Source organism: Salmo salar, chromosome ssa01 (genome assembly GCF_905237065.1).
Source record: "Salmo salar chromosome ssa01, Ssal_v3.1, whole genome shotgun sequence".
NCBI classification, from domain to species: domain Eukaryota; kingdom Metazoa; phylum Chordata; class Actinopteri; order Salmoniformes; family Salmonidae; genus Salmo; species Salmo salar.
Genome location: NC_059442.1, coordinates 36,911,448 through 36,917,447, shown reverse-complemented (window position 1 = coordinate 36,917,447; position 6,000 = coordinate 36,911,448). Strand labels below are relative to the sequence as shown.

At 42.5% G+C, this 6,000-nt stretch overlaps 1 protein-coding gene across 1 annotated transcript in view; it reads left to right on the top strand.

The window, feature by feature from the left end:
* The first annotated feature begins 704 nt into the window (after positions 1-704).
* LOC106601075 (disheveled-associated activator of morphogenesis 1) overlaps positions 705-6,000 on the top strand; it is an 81,910-nt gene continuing 76,614 nt past the window's right edge. Inside the window, exon 1 of the mRNA XM_014192988.2 lies at positions 705-932. The gene's annotated coding sequence lies outside the window, so the exon portion shown is untranslated. The remainder of the gene's footprint in view (positions 933-6,000) is intronic.

Sequence of the window (6,000 nt, the reverse complement as noted above, 5' to 3'; positions counted from 1 at the left end):
AAGCACATTTGGGGTTTATGATATATACACCTTTGGGGTTTATGTTATATACATCTTTGGGGTTTATGGTATATACGTGTTGCGTCGTACATAAGAACAGCCCTTAGCCATGGTATATTGGCCATATACCACACCTCCTCGGGCCTTATTGCTTAAATATATAATTATATTATATTCTAATCCAGATAGATGCCTGTCAGATGAAGATGTCATGTTGATTTGTCACATTGTCTTGTAATCTAGGCTCTCAATCAACTATTTACACATCTACTTTTTTTTCACCAAGCGATAGCGGCGCACCATTCCTCTGGAACTACATTTCCCATGAAAACATGAGCTTTGTAATCGTTGGTCCGTGAGTGCTGACATCAAAGACAGTACAGCAGAAACTGCTTCTCCATTAGAAATACCAGATCACGCTAGTAGGCGATGTCATGGTGACGTTGGCTGGCTGAACTCATGCGCAGTAACACGTCTTCGGTCGAACCGGTCGTCTTGCGCCGAACTGCGCATGTGCAAAGGCACTCATTCGATATAAAGTTGTTTTGACGAAAATGTAAACGTGTCAGTTTGTCTTTCTCATGAGGTTGGAGTAACAACATGTCCAACTACTTAAGACATTGGCTTGAATCTAGATTTTGCCTTTAAATTTCGAGAAAATTAACATCTAAAGAAGAATTGTTCACTTCTCTAATTGACTTCTCAATCCCAAAACCCCCACCTGATCTGCTTGGTCGGCTTCGCAAGCGTTCCCGGAAGCCTCGCGATCTTGAGCCTTTGGGTTTAGACTCTGTGCTTACACAATGGCCTGTGCTGACACGGGCCAAAAGGGATGATGTCACCTGCAACAGCCCAATGATTATTGTGTTAAAGGGGAATACACAAGCATAAAGCACCGATCGAACTGCTTCAATTATGGATTTGTTTACAAGGTAAGCTAAATCGATATTAGATAACTAGCACGATGTCGGTGGTGTATTTTTTTCCACATACAAATATATTCCAGATACATTTTTTTACATGATTTACGGCAACAGATCGACACAGATGAGACCCGATGACCGAGGATAAACTAGATGGGTGGGACGAAGGGATAAAACATGCAAATTTGATTGCAAATGAAAGCTCTATGTGAACCGCAGCCCTATTTTGGTTGCAAAACTGCACAGTTAAAGGCGATTTGATTACCTTGGTATGTGAAGAATGTCTTTACGCGGTTTCAAGTGTCGTGTGTCTTCTGTATCAGTTAGTGTATTTATGCGGGCTTGTGGCGAAGAAGCCGGTGTTATATCTCTGGAACTGGTGTTTGCATGCAATGCAACTATAGTAGGCCTATACAAGTGAATGCTTTGATCTGTTGTAATTTTATTAATGCAGTGTAGCCTAAACCTGTTTTTTGTTTTGTAATTACAGTGTAATTATGGTGTGAATGATCGATATTGGGAACAAGTTAGATATGTGTGTTGCATTCACAACATGTATTACTCTACTGTTCCAACTGTAATTTGCCTATGAATGTCAATTCCCTTGAACGTCAGTTAGAAGCTACACTACATTACCAAAAGCATGTGGACACATGTTCATAGAACATCTCATTACCAAGTCATGGGCATTAATATGGAGTTGGTCCCCACCTTTGCAGCTTTAACAGCCTCCACTCTTCTGGGAAGGCTTTCCATTAGATGTTGGAACATTGCTGGGGGGACTTGCTTCTGTTGAGCTACAAGAGCATGAGTGAGGTTGGGCAATTAGGCCTGGCTCACAGCCGACGTTCCAATTCATCCCAAAGGTGTTCGATGAGGTTGAGGTCAGGCTTCTATGCAAGCCAGTCAAGTTCTTCCACACCAATCTCGAAAAACCATTTCTGTATGGACCTCGCTTTGTGCACGGGGGTATTGTCATGCTGAAATGGGAAATGGCCTTCCCCAAACTGTTGCCACATAGTTGGAAGCACAGAATCGTCTAGAAGGTCATTGTATGATGTAGTGTTAAGATTTCCCTTCACTGAACTAAGGGGCCTAGCTCAAACCATGAAAAACATCCTTGGACCATTATTCCTCCTCCACCAAACTTTACAGTTGGCACTATACATTCAGGCAGGTAGCGGTCTCCTGGCATCCTCCAAACCCAGATTTGTCTGTCAGAGTGCAAGATGGGAACGCGTCCAATGGACTGCTCCAGAGTCCAATGGACGCAAGCTTTACACCACTCCAGCCGACGCTTGGCATTGCACATGGTGATGTTAAGCTTGTGTGCAGCTGCTCGGCCATGGAAACCCATTTCATGAAGCTCGCGACGAACAGTTATTGTGCTGTCGTTGTTTCCAAAGGCAGTTTGGAACTCGGTAGTGAGTGTTACAACCAAAGACAGATGATTTTTACACGCTTCAGCAATCGGCGGTCCTGTACTGTGAGCTTGTGTAGCCTTCACTTCGCGGCTGCTCATAGACATTTCCCCTTCACAATAACAGCACTTACAGTTGACCGGGGCAGATCTAACAGGGCAGAAATTTGATGAACTGACTTGGAAAGGTGGCATCCTATGATGGTGCCATGTTGAAAGCCACTGAGCTCTTCAGTAAGGCCATTCTACTGCCAATGTTTGTCTATGGAGATTGCTTGGTGGTGTCCTCGATTTTATACATCTGTCAGCAATGGGTGTGGCTGAAATAGCCGAATTTACTAATTTGAAGGGGTGTCTGCATACTTTTGTATATACTGTATAGTATATGTCATTCCTATCCCAATATTTGACTAAAGGAGCCTAACGTTACTCCGTGCAAGGATCTTACATGTTCTGTTTAAAGGGCGAATTGGCTCTGGAAGCCAAAACAGCCAAATACTCCATTTAAACTTGAATCGATTCTCAATTGCAGTGCGGTTCTAGAAACATAAATCCCTTTACTTTGATATCATAACAAAATGATTACACAAATGCAAAATACACATTTGCTCTACACTGTTTTAATATGGCGGTGACAATATTTTTCAGTGACGTTTGTGGCGTCTGTCTTCCGTTTACTCACAGGTGTTCAGAGACGCAGATAGCTAATTAGCACAGGTAGTCCACTCGGTCTTCTGTCTGTTTTCCATAAACAAGCGCTGTAACATGGAAATATGGCCGTGTGGGAACCCTAACCCTATAAAGGTGTGTATCAATTTAAACTTTTGTTTTTTTTAAATGTATTTCTCCCCAATTTGAAAGATAAGGTCCTTATGTTTCCAAAACCGTACGGCAAGTGACGCGTGGTAATGTTCAGACCGAGAGTCTCGGCTCTTAAGTTTTACCATAAACAAGCAAACAAGTTTCTCTTAATGATATATTGTTGTTAGTAAACTGTGTGTGGTTTGTATTAGAGGTCGACCGATTAATCGGAATGGCCGATTAATTAGGGCCGATTTCAAGTTTTCATAACAATCGGAAATCTGTATTTTTGGACGCCGATTTGGCCGATTAAATATATATATATATATATATATATATATATATATATATATATATATATATATATATATATACTGCTCAAAAAAATAAAGGGAACACTAAAATAACACATCCTAGATCTGAATGAATGAAATAATCTTATTAAATACTTTTTTCTTTACATAGTTGAATGTGCTGACAACAAAATCACACAAAAATAATCAATGGAAATCCAATTTATCAACCCATGGAGGTCTGGATTTGGAGTCACACTCAAAATTAAAGTGGAAAACCACACTACAGGCTGATCCAACTTTGATGTAATGTCCTTAAAACAAGTCAAAATGAGGCTCAGTAGTGTGTGTGGCCTCCACGTGCCTGTATGACCTCCCTACAATGCCTGGGCATGCTCCTGATGAGGTGGCGGATGGTCTCCTGAGGGATCTCCTCCCAGACCTGGACTAAAGCATCCCCCAACTCCTGGACAGTCTGTGGTGCAACATGGCGTTGGTGGATGGAGCGAGACATGATGTCCCAGATGTGCTCAATTGGATTCAGGTCTGGGAAACGGGCGGGCCAGTCCATAGCATCAATGCCTTCCTCTTGCAGGAACTGCTGACACACTCCAGCCACATGAGGTCTAGCATTGTCTTGCATTAGGAGGAACCCAGGGCCAACCACACCAGCATATGGTCTCACAAGGGGTCTGAGGATCTCATCTCGGTACCTAATGGCAGTCAGGCTACCTCTGGCGAGCACATGGAGGGCTGTGCGGCCCCCCAAAGAAATGCCACCCCACACCATGACTGACCCACCGCCAAACCGGTCATGCTGGAGGATGTTGCAGGCAGCAGAACGTTCTCCACGGCGTTTCCAGACTCTGTCACGTCTGTCACATGTGCTCAGTGTGAACCTGCCTTCATCTGTGAAGAGCACAGGGCGCCAGTGGCGAATTTGCCAATCTTGGTGTTCTCTGGCAAATGCCAAATGTCCCCCACCTGTGGACGTCGGGCCCTCATACCACCCTCATGGAGTCTGTTTCTGACCGTTTGAGCAGACACATGCACATTTGTGGCCTGCTGGAGGTCATTTTGCAGGGTTCTGGCAGTGCTCCTCCTGCTCCTCCTTGCACAAAGGCGGAGGTAGCGGTCCTGCTGCTGGGTTGTTGCCCTCCTACAGCCTCCTCCACGTCTCCTGATGTACTGGCCTGTCTCGTGGTAGCGCCTCCATGCTCTGGACACTACGCTGACAGACACAGCAAACCTTCTTGCCACAGCTCGCATTGATGTGCCATCCTGGATGAGCTGCACTACCTGAGCCACTTGTGTGGGTTGTAGACTCCGTCTCATGCTACCACTAGAGTGAAAGCACCGCCAGCATTCAAAAGTGACCAAAACAGCAGCCAGGAAGCATAGGAACTGAGAAGTGGTCTGTGGTCACCACCTGCAGAACCACTCCTTTATTGGGGGTGTCTTGCTAATTGCCTATAATTTCCACCTGTTGTCTATTCCATTTGCACAACAGCATGTGAAATTTATTGTCAATCAGTGTTGCTTCCTAAGTGGACAGTTTGATTTCACAGAAGTGTGATTGACTTGGAGTTACATTGTGTTGTTTAAGTGTTCCCTTTATTCCCTTTATTTTTTTGAGCAGTGTATATATATATAAATAAAGGTCTAAAAAAATGGAATTAAATTTAAAATGATTTAACAAAAATTTTTTAAAGTAATTATTATTTTTATATATATATTATTTTAATAATTACTTTAAAAAAATTTTGTTAAATCATTTTAAATTTAATTCCATTTTTTTAGACCTTTATTTAATTAGGCAAGTCAGTTAAGAACACATTCTTATTTTCAATGACGGCCTAGGAACGGTGGGTTAACTGCCTTGTTCAGGGGCAGAACGACAGATTTTTACCTTGTCAGCTCGGGGATTCAATCTTGCAACCTTACGGTTAACTAGTCCAACGCTCTAACCACCTGCTTTACATTGCACTCCACGAGGAGCCTGCCTGTTACGCGAATGCAGTAAGAAGCGAAGGTACTAGCTAGCATTAAACTTATCTTATAAAAAACAATCAATCAATCATAATCACTAGTTAACTACACATGGTTGATGATATTACTAGTTTATCTAGCCTGTCCTGCGTTGCATATAATCGCTTAGGTACACGTTGCTCCAACCATAAACATCAATGCCTTTCTTAAAATCAATACACAAGTATATATTTTTAAACCTGCATATTTAGTTAATATTGCCTGCTAACATGAATTTCTTTTAACTAGGGAAAATGTGTCACTTCTCTTGCAACAGATTCAGGGTATATGCAGCGGTTTGGGCCGCCTGGCTCGTTGCGAACTGTGAAGACTATTTCTTCCTAACAAAGACAGCCGACTTCGCCAAACGGGGGATGATTTAACAAAAGTGCATTTGCGAAAAAATCACAATCGTTGCACGACTGTACCTAACCATAAACATCAATGCCTTTCTTAAAATCAATACATAGAAGTATATATTTTTAAACCTGCATATTTAGCTAAAAGAAATCCAGGTTAGCAGGCAATATTACCC